The sequence below is a fragment of the Rhinatrema bivittatum genome, chromosome 2 (assembly GCF_901001135.1).
Source record: "Rhinatrema bivittatum chromosome 2, aRhiBiv1.1, whole genome shotgun sequence".
Taxonomy (NCBI): Eukaryota; Metazoa; Chordata; class Amphibia; order Gymnophiona; family Rhinatrematidae; genus Rhinatrema; species Rhinatrema bivittatum.
Window position 1 is genome coordinate 806695672 of NC_042616.1, and position 20511 is coordinate 806716182.

A 20511-nucleotide genomic window follows, 5' to 3' on the forward strand; every position below is an offset into this window, starting at 1 on the left:
GTCTGAAAGCCACCTGGCAGCTGTTTAAGGCATGGTGATACCGTTTCACTCGTCTTCCCCTTCCGGGAGGTTGTGTCTGAAAGCCTTCCTGGTCGCTGTTTCGGCCTGCTATGATACCCGTTTCAGTCCGTTCGTCCCCTTAAAAGGAGGTTGTGCTTGAAAGCCACCTGGCGTGTTTCAGGCCTGCGTGGATACCATCTAATCCGTCGTCCCCCTTCCCGGGAGCGTTGCTGTCTGAAAGCCACCTGGCGCTGTTTCAGGCCTGCGTAGATACCGTTTCATCCGTCGTCCCCTTCCAGGAGGTTGTGTTTGAAGCCTCCTGGCGCTGTTTCAGGCCTGCGTGATACCATTTTCATCCGTCGTCCCCCTTCCCGGGAGGTTGTGTCTGAAAGCCACCTGGCGCTGTTTCAGGCCTGCGTGATACCGTTTCATCCGTCGTCACCTCCAGGGAGGTTGTGTCTGAAAGCCACCTGGCGCTGTTTCAGGCCTGCGTGATAACCATTTACATCCGTCGTCCCCTTCCCAGGAGGTTGTGTCTGAAAGCCACCTGGCGCTGTTTCAGGCCTGCGTGATACCGTTTCATCCGTCGTCCCCTTCCCGGGAGGTTGTGTCTGAAAGCCACCTGGCGCTGTTTCAGGCCTGCGTGATACCGTTTCATCCGTCGTCCCCTTCCCAGGAGGTTGTGTCTGAAAGCCTCCTGGCGCTGTTTCAGGCCTGCGTGATACCGTTTCATCCGTCGTCCCCTTCCCGGGAGGTTGTGTCTGAAAGCCACCTGGCGCTGTTTCAGGCCTGCGTGATACCGTTTCATCCTTCGTCCCCTTCCCGGGAGGTTGTGTTTGAAAGCCACCTGGCGCTGTTTCAGGCCTGCGTGATACCGTTTCAACCCGTCGTCCCCTTCCCGGGAGGTTGTGTCTGAAAGCCTCCTGGCGCTGTTTCGGGCCTGCGTGATACCGTTTCATCCGTCGTCCCCTTCCCAGGAGGTTGTGTTTGAAAGCCACCTGGCGCTGTTTCAGGCCTGCGTGATACCGTTTCACCCGTCGTCCCCTTCCCGGGAGGTTGTGTCTGAAAGCCTCCTGGCGCTGTTTCGGGCCTGCGTGATACCGTTTCATCCGTCGTCCCCTTCCCAGGAGGTTGTGTTTGAAAGCCACCTGGCGCTGTTTCAGGCCTGCGTGATAACCGTTTCACCCGTCGTCCCCTTCCCGGGAGGTTGTGTCTGAAAGCCTCCTGGCGCTGTTGTCGGGCCTGCGTGATACCGTTTCATCCGTCGTCCCCTTCCCAGGAGGTTGTGTTTGAAAGCCTCCTGGCGCTGTTTCAGGCCCTGCGTGATACCGTTTCATCCGTCGTCCCCTTCCCAGGAGGTTGTGTCTGAAAGCCACCTGGCGCTGTTTCAGGCCTGCGTGATACCGTTTCAATCCGTCGTCCCCTTCCCGGGAGGGTTGTGTCTGAAAGCCTCCTGGCGCTGTTTCGGGCCTGCGTGATACCATTTCATCCGTCGTCCCCTTCCCGGGAGGTTGTGTTTGAAAGCCACCTGGCGCTGTTTCAGGCTGCGTGATACCGTTTCATCCGTCGTCCCCTTCCCAGGAGGTTGTGTTTGAAAGCCTCCTGGCGCTGTTTCAGGCCTGCGTGATACCGTTTCATCCGTCGTCCCCTTCCCGGGAGTGGTTGTGTCTGAAAGCCACCTGGCGCTGTTTCAGGCCTGCGTGATACCGTTTCATCCTTCGTCCCCCTTCCCGGGAGGTTGTGTCTGAAAGCCACCTGGCGCTGTTTCGGGCCTGCGTGATACCATTTCACCCGTCATCCCCTTCCCGGGAGGTTGTGTCTGAAAGCCTCCTGGCGCTGTTTCAGGCCTGCGTGATACCGTTTCAATCCGTCGTCCCCTTCCCGGGAGGTTGTGTCTGAAAGCCACCTGGCGCTGTTTCAGGCCTGCGTGATACCATTTCACCCGTCGTCCCCTTCCCGGGAGGTAGTGTTTGAAAGCCACCTGGCGCTGTTTCAGGCCTGCGTGATACCATTTCACCCGTCGTCCCCTTCCCGGGAGGTTGTGTCTGAAAGCCTCCTGGCGCTGTTTCAGGCCTGCGTGATACCATTTCACCCGTCATCCCCTTCCCGGGAGGTTGTGTCTGAAAGCCACCTGGCGCTGTTTCGGGCCTGCCTGATACCATTTCATCCGTCGTCCCCTTCCGCTGCTGCTGCCTCTCGTAGCCTTGATTTTGGGCGGGGTGTGGGCCTGTTTAAATGCTCCTATAGTGTGAGATTCCTTTGAAACCTAGGGGGTCCGGCTTACTAGGGTGCCGCATACTTTTATTGGTGACGAGACCTCATCAGAGCTAAATGAGGCCAATACTGGGGCCAACCTCCCCCGTGGACAGATGAAATCAAGCGGATAATTCAGGCCTGCTTCCTTGGCTGACCAGAGACAGATGGGTAACTTTGGCCATCCAGAACCGAATTATCAGCATTCGCTGGGCCAAAATTTAGGTCAGGGTTCCCTATTTATGCCTGGCTAAATTTTGTGTGGGCTACGTTTTGCCTACGGACAACAAAAGGGTGGAAACGGTATTACACACACCCATATCAAGTTAATAAAAAAAAAAAAAGTGTGAGATAACGTTTCTTAAGATCAAGGACTTTACCTTGGATATTTTTTTTTTTACTTAATTCTTGCCACTGGCTAACTTACATAGCTGGCTAGATTTAATATTGGCCTCGCTAAATTTTGGATGACAACTACATTCTGCCTGGACAAAATTTAGCTGGTCGGGGGGGGGGGGGGGGGGAGGGGGACAGGGAAGGATTTGAAGTTCGCCAGAAAAAAACCTTGAATATCTCCACCATGCGCGCCACATCTTGGTAAATGGACCTCTAGTTTGTTATTTAATGTGATTACCTGCACCTGGATACATTATCCCCGTCGCACCCGCCTGCAATGATTCTCATTTCGCAAATGGTCCGGGTGTAGGGCGGAGGAGGGTCCGGGGACCCATCCCACGTTCTCGTCCGCGCTCCCTCAGCTCCGGTAGGAACGCGACTCCCGTGACTTCACACCTGGCCTGCTGAAACGGCGGACACCACCCTCCCTGCCCTCCCCAGCCTCTCAGCTGGTCTCGTCCCGAGGGAGGCCATCTCTGATCCATATCCTTTCCCTGCCAACACGACTGCGGGCGCCTGTCCCGCTGCTTCCCGCCGTGCTTACAGGGAACATGTAAGACGTCCTTAACACCCGCAGGCATCCGTGCACGGAAAAGCACAGGATATACAAACCGGCGCCTGCACGGTCTGAACACGGATAAGCGCGCACACGCACACACGTGCACATCGCGCACACGGAGAACCCACGTTTTTTTTTCTTTTCCCCCGTTCCCGTCTCCCTTTTGTGGAGGCAGCTCCGCCGTACAGCTGTTCAAAGATCTATCTGCGTAATTATTCTCCAGTCTCTCCCGTGCCCAGAGAGGGTCAATTAAAAGTGCACAAGTCGATGAATCGGAACAAGGAATTAATTGTTCATCCATTGGCTGGGCTCCCTAATTGCTTGGGGGGATGGAGGAGGGGGTGAGAAAAACACCTCGGTGAGCCGGGAGCCGGCTACTTCAGCAGCTTGGCAAGGAGATGTTCTTGGCCCAGGGGTTTTGTTATTGCAGTAGGGTGCGTGTTTGGCAGGGGGGAGGGGGAGAGTTGTGTGTGTGTGTGTGTGTGTGTGTGTGTGTGTGTGTGTGTGTGTGTGTGTGTGTGCGCGCACGCTGGCGGAAATTCCGTCTGGTTTTCAATTTGGGATCATTCAATTAATCCCTTGCTCTGACCTTTGTGAATTAATAGGGAACTGTCAGCTAAGCCGAGAGGGGACCGCGACAACCCCCCTTCCTCCACAGTCTTCTCCGCTCGCAGCACACCAGAGTCCTGGCCCGCACCCTTCCCTCCTCAAGCCAAAAAAAAAAAAAAGTAAAAGCGCTGCACTGCAAAGGAATCTTTTCTTCTGGGTTTACTGTTTTTATGCATTAGTGCAGAGCTTCCCAAACTGAGGGTCGGGACCCAAATGGGGGTCGCAAAACCTTCAGCCGGGGGTCACAAGTGCCTGAAAGGACAGCCCTCTCCAGACGTCACCAGCAGCAGAAGGAGTGGAAATCAGCAGGGGATCTTTGACCCAGCGTGCACTCTCGGGTCCTGCAACGGTCCCGCCCTCGCTTGAGTTTCCACGTTAACAGGAAGCCATGTGCGAGGAGGGGACTGGGGCCACTGCAGGGCCTGTGAGCTTTTACTGGCTCGCAGATCCTGTGCTGACTTTAGGCATCAGACATCAGCCATTGGGGAAAAGAGGGCAGAGCGTGCACAGGTCTGGGCAGGTTGTCGCTTCTTCTCTATCCTCTCCCATCGCTGAACTTACCTAAGAGAAAAATGATGCCCCGGTCATCAGCCTGCCCTCTCTTCCCACGAGCTGTCACCCACTTATCGCCTGAGGCCCAAAGGAAAATGTTGCTGCTGATCCCAGTTCAAGGGGATGTTTGGATGGGGGCTGTTTGCAGGGAGGGATCAGATACAGGAAGGGTTTGAGGGTTGGATCAGTGGGAGAGGGATTGGCTGTGGAAGGTGAGAGGGGGATGCAAGAGAGGAGCTAGGAGTGAGAGTATCAACTGGGGAGGGGGGGTATGTGAGAAAAGAGAGAGGAAGGGGGTGACAGGTGATCATCTGGGGCTACAAAAATGGCTTGGAGGTGAGAGAGGTTCAGTGGGGAGGATGTAAAAAGCTGGAGTGGGTGAGCGAGAGGCAAGGCTGGGAAGGGGAGAGGAACTGGGGGATGTAAGAGGGAATCAGCTGGGGGCGGGGGGCAGAGGTTGAGAGGCTCTCTAGAGAGGGTTGGAGGTTGAGAGAGGGGATCCGTTGGAGTGCAGGAATGGTGAGTGGAGGGATTGTTAGAGGCGAGCTACATCCCCGCTAATTAGGTTTGGATGTCCCCTGGGGTCGTGTGGATTTTCCAGTGCTAAAATGGGGTCACATTGGCTACACGTTTGGGAAGCCCTGCATTAGTGCGTTAGATTTTGAAACCAGTGCAGCTTTATAAGCATGCTGGCGTCTGCAGTCTTCTTTTCCGGGGCACGGAAGAAAGGTGCCGGTCACTGGTCAGAGATACCCAGACTGGTTAGGGAATCCGTCTGCATTTCCCCTCGGAAAGTGCCCCTCTGGGTTGTTTTCTGCTCACGGCATAGAAAGCTCCCCTTAGAGATCCCTGCAGGCAACACTGCTGTTTCTTATAGCGGATTAGATCTTGTCCTCAGTCATTTGGTTTCATAGGGAAGATAGTCCCAGTTTGGCCACTCTTTCAACATACAGAAATCCTTGCTTCCCCTAAATAAATAAAAAAAGACAAAACAAATAAATGAATTTCCTCAGTGGTCTCTTTTTGTACGTGTGTGCATGTGTACCGTACATGTACAGTAATATCACCTATCTAGAACACTTTATGCAATATGAAATGCGTGCGCATCTGTGTATTTGGGTGTATTTCTGTTTTAATGTGTGTGTGTGCAGTGCAAATGTTGTTTGCTTGTTCACAGATGGTGTGTGTTATTTATGTAACATATATGTGCATAATATGTTTATAAGCGTGTGCATCAGTAATATCTGTGTATGTATGAAACATGTGCATGCATATATGTGATATGTGTTTATATGCATGCACCATGCTTGTGCGTGCATGTTTTAGGCATGTAACATGTTCATATGTAGCATGCGTTTTTCTGCATGTACGCATGTTACATGTAAGTGTGCGTGCACTTCCTCCTGAACGCAGGGCCAGCATCGTGTGAGAGGCGCGCTGAGCCGAGCTCCCTGGCTGCAGCAGGTTGCCTAATGAGGTGTGTGTGTGTGTGTGTGTGTGTGTGTGTCTGGCACGGAAGAGCCGGGAGCCGCCGTGCATAATGAGGTCCCTGTCACCGGGACGGTCCTGACACACGTGCTCATAATTACCAGGCAGGCCTGCAGACACTCCAGCGCCTTTGTGCAATTGTCGCCTCTCCCTCTCTCTCTGCGCCTGCCGCCTGCACGGTCCCTTGCAGGTTCATGCTCCGGTTTCCCCTGCTGCACGGGGCGCCCGGCGGGCATTCCCCGGAGGCTCCCTGCTTCCACGCGGCCCCCGGCCCTGATGGTGCGCAGGTGGCCCACAGCCCCGCCCCCCCCTGGGAGTCTCGAGCCTGCGCGCAGATCCAAGCGCTGTCATCTCAGACCGGGGATAATGAAGCTGCCGCTCCTTTTCTATCAAGAGACTGCCCTGGATTTTAATGCATTGTTTGTTGGGTGGGGGGTTGGATTTGGCTGAGAAGTCTGTCAGGCAGATTACAGGCTGAAAAAGATGACTCCACATCCCGTAGGATGAGCTCTGCCAGTCCTGGTTTTACCTGCCTCCCACTCATGCAGGCATAAGGAGAAAACCAAGACTATCCTGGAGAGCGTGGAGTTCTGGGGTGTCCTTCACTTCGGCCACGTGCATTGTGATGTGATCCTTTCCGACACGTGCAGGTTTCATGCTGGTTTTAAATGCTTCTAAAAAAAAATATGAAGCTGGCTCACTATCTAATTTTACTCACTGGAGTGAGGACGATGCAGCAATTACAGAGAGGGGGCATCTCGGTGGTAAAGGGAGTGGAGGAGGTTACAGTGCAATGCTTTCATCTCTTGAGACCTGGGTTCAAATCCCAGCTCAGGTCCCATGTAAAACGAATCTCATTGTCCCTCAGCCCCGAAAGAAAAGCAAGTGTGGACTGAGATGCACTGGCAGAAGTGCATGTTAGGATCTCAGTGTTGGAATATCAGGGCATGCTGTATAGCAAGAGCAAGGTGCATTGGCAGAGCTGTGTGTGAGGTTCTTTGTACTGGAATATTAGAGAGTACTGCAGGGCAGGATTAGGGTGCACAGGCAGGGCTGTGTGCAGGGTTCTTTGTACTGGAATATTAGAGAGTACTGCAGGGCAGGATTAGGGTGCACAGGCAGGGCTGTGTGCAGGGTTCTTTGTACTGGAATATTAGAGAGTACTGCAGGGCAGGATTAGGGTGCACAGGCAGAGCTGTGTGCGGGGTTCTTTGTACTGGAATATTAGAGAGTACTGCAGGGCAGGATTAGGGTGCACAGGCAGGGCTGTGTGCGGGGTTCTTTGTACTGGAATATTAGAGAGTACTGCAGGGCAGGATTAGGGTGCACAGGCAGAGCTGTGTGCGGGGTTCTTTGTACTGGAATATTAGAGAGTACTGCAGGGCAGGATTAGGGTGTATAGGCAGAGCTGTGTGCGGGGTTCTTTGTACTGGAATATTAGAGAGTACTGCAGGGCAGGATTAGGGTGCACAGGCAGGGCTGTGTGCGGGGTTCTTTGTACTGGAATATTAGAGAGTACTGCAGGGCAGGATTAGGGTGCACAGGCAGGGCTGTGTGCAGGGTTCTTTGTACTGGAATATTAGAGAGTACTGCAGGGCAGGATTAGGGTGCACAGGCAGGGCTGTGTGCGGGGTTCTTTGTACTGGAATATTAGAGAGTACTGCAGGGCAGGATTAGGGTGCACAGGCAGGGCTGTGTGCGGGGTTCTTTGTACTGGAATATTAGAGAGTACTGCAGGGCAGGATTAGGGTGCACAGGCAGGGCTGTGTGCGGGGTTCTTTGTACTGGAATATTAGAGAGTACTGCAGGGCAGGATTAGGGTGCACAGGCAGAGCTGTGTGCGGGGTTCTTTGTACTGGAATATTAGAGAGTACTGCAGGGCAGGATTAGGGTGCACAGGCAGAGCTGTGTGCGGGGTTCTTTGTACTGGAATATTAGAGAGTACTGCAGGGCAGGATTAGGGTGCACAGGCAGAGCTGTGTGCGGGGTTCTTTGTACTGGAATATTAGAGAGTTCTGCAGGGCAGGATTAGGGTGTATAGGCAGAGCTGTGTGCGGGGTTCTTTGTACTGGAATATTAGAGAGTACTGCAGGGCAGGATTAGGGCGTACTGGCAGAGCTGTGGGCGAGGTTCTTTGTACTGGAATATTAGAGGGTACTGCAGGGCAGGATTAGGGTGCAATGGCAGAGCTGAGAGCGGGATTCTTTGTACTGGAATATTAGAGAGTATTGTAGAGCAGTATTAGGGTGCATTGACAGAGCTGTGTATGAGGGTTTCAGTACTGGAATATTAGAGAGTAGTGCAGGGCAGGATTAGAGTATATTGGCAGGGCAGGATTTGGGTGCATTGGCAGAGCCCTGTCACTCACAGCCTGGATATTGAGAGCTTAATTCTGCAGCCACTTGATCTTTCTCAGGATATGTCTTGGGTCTTGGTGGCTCCTGGAAAACCTTCCACTAGAAAGTCCTATAGACTGAAGTAGAGGAGGTTTTCCATGTGGTGTGAGCTGAAGGCCCTAGATCCATTCTCCTGCCCCACTCAAAAACTGCTTGATTACCTTCCACACCTTTCGGAGGTTGGCTTAAAAACCAACTCTGTCAGAGTTCATCTTAGTGCAACTGGCGCTTATCACCACGATGTGGACAGTACACTCATCTCTGTACAACCTACAGTTGTACGTTTCATGCAGGTCCTGCTTCAGTTGAAGCCTCCCCTAAGGCCTCCCGCTGTGCCTTGGGACCTCAACACGGTGTTAGCTCAGCTGATGAAAGCTCATTTTGAGCCGCTGCGCACCTGGGACCTGAAGCACCTGACCCAGAAGGTCATATTTTTGGTGGCGGTCACTTCAACGTGCAGGTTCAGCGTGCTCCAGGCCTTAGTGACTTATCCACCTTACACTAAGTTTTATCATGGCAGAATGGTCTTGCTAATGCACCGTAAGTTCCTGCCTAAGGTGGTGATGGATTTCCATCTTAACCAGTCGATTGTCCAACCAATTTTCTTTCCCAGACCCCATGTGCACAAAGGTGAATGAGCACTGCGCAGTCTGGACTGCAAGTGAGCCTTAGCCTTCTACCTGGAGCGGACAGAAGCCCATAGATGGTCCACCCAACTTTTTATTTCTTTTGATAAGAATAGGTTTATTTATTTATTTTATTTTTTTTTATACACCGACATTCAATCTGACATATCACATCGGTTTACATTCAGGTACTGTAGGTATTTCCCTATCCCCAGAGGGCTTACAATCTAAGTTTTTGTACCTGAGGCAATATCCAGTTAGCTGGCAGATTGCATCTCCTTCTGTTATACCCAGGTGGGACTGCCTTTTGGGGGTCATGTCAAGGCTCATTCTGTCAGAGCCATGGCAGCTTCGGTAGCCCAGTTGCAAGCGGTTCCCATGGAGGAGATCTGCAAGGCTACGACGTGGAGTTCTCTCCACACATTCACATCACATTACTTGATTAGGTGTCTATTGGTTTCCTTTTGTGCTGGGGAGCAACCTGTAGCTAGGGATTCACCCAGGTGAGAGGACTGCCATCCTGCTTGCCAGTGGAGAAAGCAGAGTGGCTTACCTGTAACAGGTGTTCTCCGAGGACAGCAAGATGTTAGTCCTCACGAAACCTGCTTGCCACCCTGCAAAGTTGGGTTTCTCCTATTGTTTATTTTATTGTAATTCTATGTTACAAGACTGAAGAGGGAACCCGCGTGGACGCATGGTACAGGGCATGCTGGGTATGCTCAGTGTGCCTTCGACATAAGTTTTACACATCGAGCTCCTTCTGATGATGTCACCCAGGTGTGAAGACTAACGTCCTGCTGTCTTCAGAGAATACCTGTTACAGGTAAGCAACTCTGCTTTCTTATATGTTTATATTTTGCTTTTTCTTCAGTATCCCACTGTTCAGTCTGGTTTCTCAGGCTTTCCATTTCAGCCTTGTGAGATTCTGTTTCTAATTTGTAGTCCCTTATTCTGTATTAGGTAAGGATCTGTGTTGCACATGTGGGACAGAGGTGCAGTATTTCGGCTAGCATGTAATTTCTCTGTAAGGATTTGTACCGTTTTGGCTTGTTTGCCCATTAGGTGGTGTATTAGTGTTCTAGGGCCTGATGTAATATTTGCATTGCGGCTTTATCACAGATAAGGCTGCTGCTGTTTGAATCCTGAGAGTTTCTGCTGTTGTGGTATGGTATGGCAAGGTTCTAGGTGGCTTTTTATTATATTTTTGTAAGGATTTGGGTTACTTCACAAAGTGTTAGTACTGGAGGGAGTTTCTTTTCCTCTTACTCAGGTGGCACCAGAATCTGAATTTTTTTTTTCATATTGGGTTATAATATTGTTGCGCTTGGCTGACCGCGGGGTAGGGGTAGGGCCACGGCCAGCCGCTCTCACCAAGGGCTTCAGGTGGCAAGGAAGTCACCGCTGCCACAACGACCTTCGGGCTCCAGGCGCAGCAGACCGCCGCGCACAAAGGGACACGCCGCACCGGGAACGCTGCTCCGCTGTGCAAGCGTCCCTAGACATGCGCACACGTCTCTCTGCTGCTTAAAGGGCCCGCGGCAGGGAAACCTCCTGCGGCACCCAATGACGACATCACCTACGCCTTACTACGTAAGGCCCGGCCTGACCTGCACTGGACGCCTCAGCAACAGGTTGAGTTCCTTGGAATAGCTGGTTGCATGTTCCTGACTCCGTGTTCCTTCCTCTGTGTTCTTGCCTCCATGTTCCCGACTCTGTCTCCGCTCCCTTGTTTTGTCATCCCCCAGGATTGGTTCCAGGTCTCGACCCTGGTACAACTTCTGGACTTTGCCTGACCTCTGCCTGCCCTGACGCCGGTATGACTTCTGGACTTTGCCTGATTGCCGCCTGCCTCGACCTTGGTACGACTTCTGGACTTCGCTTGACCGCTGCCTGCCTTGACCCCGGGATGACTTCTGGACTTTGCCTGATTGCCGCCTGCCTCGATCTCGGTACGACTTCTGGACTTCGCTTGACCGCTGCCTGCCTTGACCCCGGGATGACTTCTGGACTTTGCCTGATTGCCGCCTGCCTCGATCTCGGTACGACTTCTGGACTTCGCTTGACCGCTGCCTGCCTTGACCCCGGGATGACTTCTGGACTTTGCCTGATTGCCGCCTGCCTCGACCCTTGGGAAGCCTCCACGTTGCTTGTCACTTGCTGAATGTTGTGGATCCACCTCGGCAACCTGGTCTCTTCCTTCGTAAGAGTCTTCGCCATCAGAGACCTGCACCTAAATCCACCCGGCCCCGGCACCCAAGGGCTCAATCTGTGGGGAACGAGGGCTGGTATTGGTGAAGGTCCTGTTGGGTCTCCGCTTCAACCAGTTCTGCCTATCGACGATGAGAACCTGCAGATAGTGACAACCGTGTCTTGGCTCAGGGGGCCACCTTCTCAACAAATATGAACTGTCCTAGTTCTGTTGTGCACCCATTGATAATCTTAAGTTCTTATGATTATTATGATGTACTCTGCATTTTTGGAAAGAGGATTCATTAAAGAATACATCGATATTTGTTTTATTACGTGATTGGATCTGATGTTTCTGTTAAGTGTTCTTTATTTACTTTTTACATGATATTGTTGTGTATTTATAAACTGCAATAAATATAAATTAATACAGATCAATAAGCTATTTTTAATGTTGGAAAGTGCTTGAAATAACTGAATTAAAATATTTTAAAGCGTCACTCATGGTGCGTGACGGCTGTTGCAGACTACATTGAAATCCATTGTCAGATGCACGCTAAGACATTATTTATCGATAAGAGTACAACTAGTAAGGCTCAGACCTCTAGGCCTACTGCCCACCCAAGTTAACCTTGGGCCCCCCTCCCCCCCAAAAAAAAATTCAGGTCTAGCTATGGCAGTGATATACATCAAAAAAAGGATATCTAGAGTCATCATTATCATTACCAGCACACTCATACCATCAGAGCATTGCTATGAGGTTACCCAGAATCTTCCCTTTCAGAGTTTCTGATTTCACACATTGTTTTCATTAATTGGAGTGTGGATTTTCTTCCGTATCAGAGCACAGCTGGCTAGCTAGCCACAGTACATGTTTCATGATAGCAGTAATTAACCACTGGAAGCTTACTGAACTGTATTCAGATGCAATACATGTGTCTTGGGCAGTTGGTACACGTGGATATGTTTTGTGGTCTCTGCTGAATGGGAGGCTCACAAATAAGTATTCTGTTGTTTTCTTCTCATATGTACATATCAGGTAGGGACAGTTATTAATAGCATTAATTCTCAGTCTTAATATTAGTGCAGACAATCAATCAATCAATAAAAGAAACTGAATTCACCTGTACTCAGAGCCACAGGCAGTCCTGTACAGACAGTGGGATGCTGTGGTGTCCCAGCTTGTGAACAATTTTGGCATAATGATGTCATCAACACCGAGGTCATCACTGAATGACTTTCTAAGGATGAGGCCGTACAGCTCTTTCCTGGAGAGAGAGATGCCATTTTATCTACCACAATATGCCAGGATGTTAAGTATCCTATCAGAGCCTGAAGATGAGATAGGCACGCCTTATAACCTTATAGATACCGTCCTGTACCTCTCTGTTCAGAATGGAATTAGAGACTGAACACACTGCCACTAACCATAACCCAACACTAAAGCACTGATTAGATCAAAAATGGATATATTTAATGGTGCAAAAGAGCACCATGCTCAAACTCTCTCTTTTTCCATGGCAGACATGACATGTTCCTCTGCACTCTCTGGATCTGACACTCCCGGAACGTTCCACAGAACAAGCCAATAAGACCGGCCACCAGACCCTGGGAAAGAAGATACATAAGGCCCGATATTCTGTTAGGACATATCCGGCTAAGTGGTGGTGGCTGAATATCCGGCCACTCTGAGAGGCCAAATAGTTAGTCGGCTAATGGTAGGTAGGATGGGGGGGGGGGCATAATGGGGAGGAGCTGCTTATCTGGCTCACTTAGCTGGATAAGTGCAGATATTGGGACAAAACAGTCTAAAGTTAGCCAGATAAACTTATCTGGCTAGCTTTAAATATATCTGGGTATATTCAGCGGTCCCAAGTTTATCTGGCTCACTTAGCGAGCTGGCTAGGCTTTCAGTATGGCGCTTATAAAAATTAAGTATAGAAAGACCGGTAAAAGGAATGTCTTCATGACTAGATTGGGCACCGTTGGAGACAGCGTGCCGGGCTCGATCGACCATTACTCCGACCCAGCCTGTCATTTCCCATGTTCTTTTATGCAAAAATCCAGATTATAAGAATACACGAGCTTCATGGGAGCAGCGAGTATACCCAAGGTCCTCCTCCCTGAACCGGCTGCGTCTCACTGATCCACCGCAGTCGATGCTGATGTGGCCCCCATCTGTTCACATTTCTCGCATTTTGAATATTTGCGGAAAGCCACGCTTGCAGCATTTCTGTATCCGGACCGGGTAAAAGCAGGAGGCCCCCTCTCGTTCCAATCACAGAGCTGTTAGGTGGTTGCTGCAAGGGGCCAGCTTTCCTGCCCGCTGTCCAGAACCCCCCCCCTCTTTGAGTCCGGGAGAGGGCACGGCTCTTCCAGCACCGCGAGCCATCTCTGCAGCCAGGCGCTCACCTCGCGGGCCTCTGTTTACAACTGACAGCGCTGTCCGTAAATCACCTTACTAGTGAGAATCGTTGAAAGAAAAGATCAGCAAAGAGCACTACAGGAGATGGAAACTAATACCGAAAAGTGCTTGAACAGCACAGAATAAGATATAAGCCATGAATCAACATGTCCACCAGCTAATCTATAAGAACCAGGATATGCCAAGACTGAGCATCCCAGGAGCGGAAGGAGGGCCGGACGCCGAAGGAACAGCTTACGCACGCACACACACAGAGCCTGCAGTGAGGCCCGAAACTGTAAGACTGTCTTTTATTTTCCCAGATTCTGAACCTGAGGATTGGGGTTTACAGGGAAGTGTCTGCAAGGCAGGCTGTGCACCAGGCTTCGAAGAGAGAGCGCTTGCATACTTCCCCTTTGAAGCTTGCCACTGGTAGGATGCAGCCACGGACTTGTCCACCTTCCTTTTTTTGTCAAAACGGCCCCCCCAGGGAATGCCTCCCCACAGCCCACTATGCGGAACACCATGTGCACGTTCAGCTGAATTGTAGGCAGTTTTCAGAGTAGTCCAGTTGACGCAGGCCAATCACCATTGACTGGTGTAAATAGTTTTCAAAATTGGCCCGATGGCTGCAAAGCATTTTCAGGATAATAAAATAGTGCAAACATATGTTCCTTGCCTTCCAAATAAACACGTCCTAAACATGGGCGCATCGGCAAGAGAGCCACCTTCATCACGATAAGAAAAATGAAGTCCACTGCCAGGCTCGCCCGCTTCCAGCAAATCTCCACGTCAGCAGTCAGTGGTGCCAGCAGGAAGCTTTAGTGGGGCTTTAAATCTCCCCTAAGGTAGTTAATCCCTTTGTCGAGACATCTCATGTCCACACTTGGGTCTCTTCTTTGTCCATTTGTTTTGGACTTCCTGTTAGGAACCAATTTGTGAGGTCCGTTCCCAAGGAACCTCAACAGTGTTTACTTTGCTCCGAGTTCCCAGCATGGCTCCGGGCTTGGTCCCCTAGTTCGGCATCCAAGCGTTTCTAGTTCAGCTCACATCCCTAATTTCTGCTAGTGTCTCTTTTTGCCATAATAAATGAATGACTCGTGCAGCTCGGGATGTCTTTTGACATCAGAACTCATAGGACTAACCCAAGTTATCCAGGTATGAGCTTTCGAGGACAGAGTTCTTGTCATCAGATCTGATGAAATGGCCTCTGTCCTTGAAAGCTCATACCTTGATAAATTGGTTAGTCTTATGAGTTCTGATGTCAAAAGACGCCCCGAGCTGCACGAGTCATTTAGTAGAGGCTTTCATTTATTCTTGTTAAGCAGCATGACAAAAAGATAATACTATCAGAGTCCACTTCGTCAAAAGCATCGGATGAAATGAACTCTGTCCTCGAAAGCTCATGCCTGGATAAATCGGTTAGTCTGTAAAGTGCCACCCGCCTCTTGTCATTGTTACTGCACCAGAATGGCACGGCTATCCCTCTGAAGATCTGAACTCATAAGGTTTCCTTCAGTGAGCTGGTGTATCCTTTAATGGAGGACCCTGGAGCGATGCTAGGGAGCGGGGGGGATCTTCCAGGATGTCTGCCGGGTCTTTTCGCAGGGGGGAACCTGCTGGAATCCACACCAAATATGCATCTGCCAAGCCATGCACGTTTCTGCCTTTGGTGCACGTTCCGAACCAGACTTGTACATAAAATGAAAGCGGCGACCGTGAGTTATTTTACTGCATGGACCTCTCTTAAATAAGATACAAAGGGCAACAATTCTATTTCTATTTCAGCCTCAGTGGAGCTGTAATTATTCTTAGTCACTACGACAAAATTTAGTTCAACGATGTCCTTTAATTATTCCGTTACTACTTCACCCACCGGTAAGGCTCTCACTATTTTTCTGGCGGGCTGTTCCATCCCAACCAGCCATCTTGCAGTTTTCCTTTTCACCCTCGCAGACACTGAATGAGATATCCCCCAACTCTCTGCAAAACCTTTTCTGTCTCCATCAGAATGTACCAACCTTTCCAGGTTGTTAGAGAAGATTTTAACCATTTACATTTATGCAAACAAACTTTCCATTGGCTGATGTGCAAAGAATGGATTCTACCTTTTTTTTTTTTTTTTAGGATACTGATGTAGGTAGGATCTGCCAATCAGAATTATGGGTTCACTGGGGTGGAACGCTGTACCAGAGGTAGAAAACTCCATCCCAACCATAACATTACTATAACCTCTAACAGAACATATCATAATATCTAACTTAAATCTGTAATTGCATATTGTTTCTTTGAACATAAGAACAAAAGAACATAAGAACATAAGAAAATGCCATACTGGGTCAGACCAAGGGTCCATCAAGCCCAGCATCCTGTTTCCAACAGTGGCCAATCCAGAACCTGGCAAGTACCCAAAAACTAAGTCTATTCCATGTAACCATTGCTAATGGCAGTGGCTATTCTCTAAGGGGTAGATTTTAAAAAGCATTTACTCGAGCAAAACTGGTTTTTGCTCGAGTAAATACACTTTACTCAAGTAAGTGGGCTTTTCAAAATTGCTACAATATATGCCATTGAATTGTCCATAGGATTTACTCAAGTAAGTGCACTTTACTCGAGTAAATAGCTTTTGAAAATTGCTACGATAGTATGTCACATTTACATGCGTAACTCCTTTGAAAATGACCCCCTAAGTGAACTTAGTAGCAGGTAATGGACTTCTCCTCCAAGAACTTATCCAATCCTTTTTTAAACCCAGCTACACTAACTGCACTAACCACATCCTCTGGCAGCAAATTCCAGAGTTTAATTGTGCGCTGAGTAAAAAAGAACTTTCTCCGATTAGTTTTAAATGTGCCCCATGCTAACTTCATGGAGTGCCCCCTAGTCTTTCTACTATCCGAAAGAGTAAATAACCGATTCACATCTACCCCTTCTAGACCTCTCATGATCTTAAAGACCTCTATCATATCCCCCCTCAGTCGTCTCTTTTCCAAGCTGAACAGCCCTAACCTCTTCAGCCTTTCCTCATAGGGGAGCTGTTCCATCCCCTTTATCATTTTGGTTGCCCTTCTCTGTACCTTCTCCATTGCAATTATATCTTTTTTGAGATGCGGCGACCAGAATTGTACACAGTATTCAAGGTGCGGTCTCACCATGGAGCGATACAGAGGCATTATGACATTTTCCGTTTTATTCACCATTCCCTTCCTAATATTCTGTTTGCTTTTTTGACTGCCGCAGCACACTGAGCCGACGATTTCAATGTGTTATCCACTATGACACCTAGATCTCTTTTTTGGGTGGTAGCTCCTAATATGGAACCCAACATTGGGGTAGATTTTACAAATCTACGCGCGAGCGAACAAAAGTACGTGGGATTTTGTAAGATACGCGCGTAGCTGCGCATATCTTATAAAATCCAGGGTCAGCACACGCAAGGGGGTGCACATTTGTGCACCTTGCGCGCGCCGAGCCCTGCGCGCGCTGCCCGTTCCCTCCGAGGCTGCTCCGAAATCGGAGCGGCCTCAGAGGAAACTTTCCATTCACCCCCCCCCCCCCGCACCTTCCCCTGCCTTCCCCTACCTAACCCACCCCCCTGGCCCTATCTAAACCCCCCTCCCTACCTTTATCTTAAAAGTTACTACTGCCTCCGGGCAGTAGTAACTTACGCGCCGGCGCAGCAGGCCCCGACACAGTCCACTGTGTCGGGGCAATCGGCCATGCCCCCGAGCCGGAAACATGCCCCCGGACACGCCCTGAAAACGCCTCGTCACTCCGACGTGCCCCCCCCCCCGACACGCCCCCCCAGGCAAGCCCCGGGACTTACGCTCGTCCCGGGGCTTGCCTGGGGGGGATTTTAAAAGGGTTACTTACGCGCGTACCTTATGCGCGTAACCCTTTTAAAATCCGGCCCATTGTGTAACTATAGCATGGGTTATTTTTCCCTATATGCATCACCTTGCACTTATCCACATTTTTCCCTATATACATCACCTTGCACTTATCCACATTAAATTTGAATATGAACACGTTGATATGTTAACCTGCGAACACTTTTGTAAACCGTTGTGATGGCAAACCCGGACGACGGTATATAGAAATCCACAAATAAATAAATAATTAAAATAAACTCCACAACTAGGGGTCGTAAATTATCGATAGCCCTTTTTTTTTTTTTTTAATTGAGGCTTTCCTAGCCTAGATTATCATTAACATCTGTTCTAAAAGGTTTTATTGAATAGACTGAGATAAGATTTGAAGACCGTAGTGCTTTGGATAAAGATGTGGCTACAATCTGGGGTTACACTGTTTTGTTTTGTTTTTTTCTATTTTCTTCTGTGTACAATTGTCTTTTTTACCTGTCACTTGCTGTAATATAGTGCTTTATGGATTTCCGTATGTATAACTGTAACCCACCTGGATCTGGTGATAGGCGGGATAAGCAATTTAAAAAAAAACCAAAACAAAAAAACATAAAATAAGTAAATGAATAATTTGCCGAAGGGCTCCCCTAGTGTTCACAAAAAGCCCTCTGGTCCATAATTCAAATTCTTTAAGTTTCAATTCAAAATGCAAAGGTCTCTGCTGAGACTCACCTGGCTCGCCGAAAATACACTCATAGCCAGTGGCGGATTTCGGATTCTGCCGCACCTTATGCGCTGTTGGTGCTGTCCTGCATCTTTGCATCTTCACCCCCCCCCCCCCCAATAATGTCTGACAACAGAAAATCAAAGCACGGCCCCACAGCTTCCCGTGGCAGGCAGGGGTAGCAGATCCTGTGGCAAAAAATGTGAACATTTAGAAGCTCTTCCATAACAGTAAAGTGCTTCTACAACCTTTCTCGTGCCTGTACACTTTTATTTTCTTTTTACTGAGTGAGGGAAAGGGACCTCAGGATCAGTACGGAGAGGCGATCTCAGGGACAGGGGGGGCAGAAAACGGAAGAGGATGCTGGAGCAGTACTAGAGGAAGACCTGGAATAGTGAGAGGGATGGGGGGAGACTGGGGGAAGATCAGAAAGTTGAAGGGGGAGAAAAGGGGGAGGGGGGTAGGAGGGTCCCAGGATGTGGGGAGAAGGGGGAGGTAGGTAAGAAGGGAAGGTTCTTAGATCTGGGGGTACAGATTCTGAGATTAGGGGGAGAGATGGTGGGGGAGGGGGAGCGGGCAGTCCGTACCGTGCTCTGTTCCTGGTCCCCCCCCCCCCTTGCATCCTTTCTCTGACTTCCTGCCCAGTCTGGCATACACCCCCAGATTATCCCCTCACCCCTAAAATGATTCCGTTTTCCTCTGTCTTTCCAGACTCATGTCCTCTCCTCCTGTTCCTGAAAGACAGGAGGAGCTGGGGGCTTTGATAGGCAGCAGAGTAGCACTTTTTTTTTACTCCAGTTTCACCCCCTCCCCTCCTATTCCCCCAAACACTGCCTGGGAGGAGAGGGGAGGGGGGGCTGGATCAGGAAACCAGAGGACCTAGCCGGCCTATTGAGAGATCCAGGCCTGGAGGGCCCACACCGGGACAAAGTCCGCAGGTTCTCTTAACAACAGGCTTTGCACCGGTTCACGAGGACCTTCCCCTTCGAAACACGCCAGGCGTGCACAACACACCTGCGGACCTCGCGCCTGCTTCTTGTGTGGTTACTTTTTCACGGAAAATCCTTCCCGGCGGTGGTGCTTCTCCTCACAAACCAGGGCTGCGTAATTTAGGACATTCCGCCGTGTTTAATGCTCAGAGCTCCTCCAAAGAGCGAGATCCGGGAAGGGAAGCCTCCTCCTTGGCTGTTTTAGGTTAGGATGGGGGAGGCCTGCGGTAGGAGTGTGCCCCTGCCGACCGCTGCTGTGGTGGCACTGGGGGTGCATGCTAGGGCCAGCCGTTCCCCGATAGCCGCGGAGACGATGGCAGCCTCGCTGTCCCACGTCGGGCTACTTCAGTGCAGATCGGTTGCATTTTTTTGTGGTTTTGTTCCGGTGCCTGTTTTTTAATGTTTTTATTGTGCAGTTTCAACTCGTGCTACGTTTGTAAGCGATGTACACCACTTTGGAAATGTTGTGTAATCCGGTAAGGCAGCTAATCGTAGATGTGGATAGGGCGAAGCAATGGGGGAAGATGGGAAATGAAAGAGCTGTGGGGCCTTGGCTACCCATGATATGGTCTGCTTGCAGATTCTGGCAGCTCAGGTTTCCCCCTGGTGTTTTTTTTCACTCCTGCTGACCTGCTATGGAATTTCAGTAGTCACCGGGAAGGCTGTCTGGGGGGGGGGGGGGGGGGGGTGCGGTTGGAAGAGGATCGGAAAGGCTGTTACCGTTTTGCAGACCTACCAACTGGGGCCCTTTGGATAGAGCGTGCGGTGTACCTACAGATGGGATTTGGCAGCCTGTGTCCCCTCACTTTTGGCTCACGCCTCCCCCACCCCCCCTAGCAGCAGGGTCATTTTCCATCTGAGACAGCCCCTTAAAGGTGCAGGAACTAGAGGTCCAGGGGGCACTGGAATCACTGCCAGGTTTACGATCTCCTTCACCTGTAAGGGAGGCTGACTTGAACAGGAGACCCCTGTGCCCAGCGTGTAAAGGGCGAGGCCATCAAAGTCTCTCTCTTTACTTTTGGCAGGTAACTGTTTTATCTTCCTCCACACTCAGCGTCTTAAAAGTTCAGGAACTCCTGGGTTGCGATGAAGTCTATTTAGAAGGCCTGTGATAATAGCCCTGATATAAAGCAGCTCCCTTATGCACAGAGGGAGAGTGAGGTACAGAAGAGCTAGGGTGAGGAGAGAGTGAGGAGAAAGGAGATACAGCGTGCTGCCAGAAATTAAAAGAGACATAAAGAGCCACACTGGATGAGATAAGGGTGGAAGGGCTCCAGATTTGACCTACGGGGTTGTTCCAGTAATAGAGTTACTGCACTGCATGCAGGGACTTGTAGTTCTTAAGAAAAGTAAGAAGTCCCTGCATGCAATGGGCTGGTGCCCCTCTCCCGGGCACTTTCGTACGGTCTGAAATAGGTCCCTGCATGCAATGGGCTGGTGCCCCTCTCCCGGGCACTTTCGTACG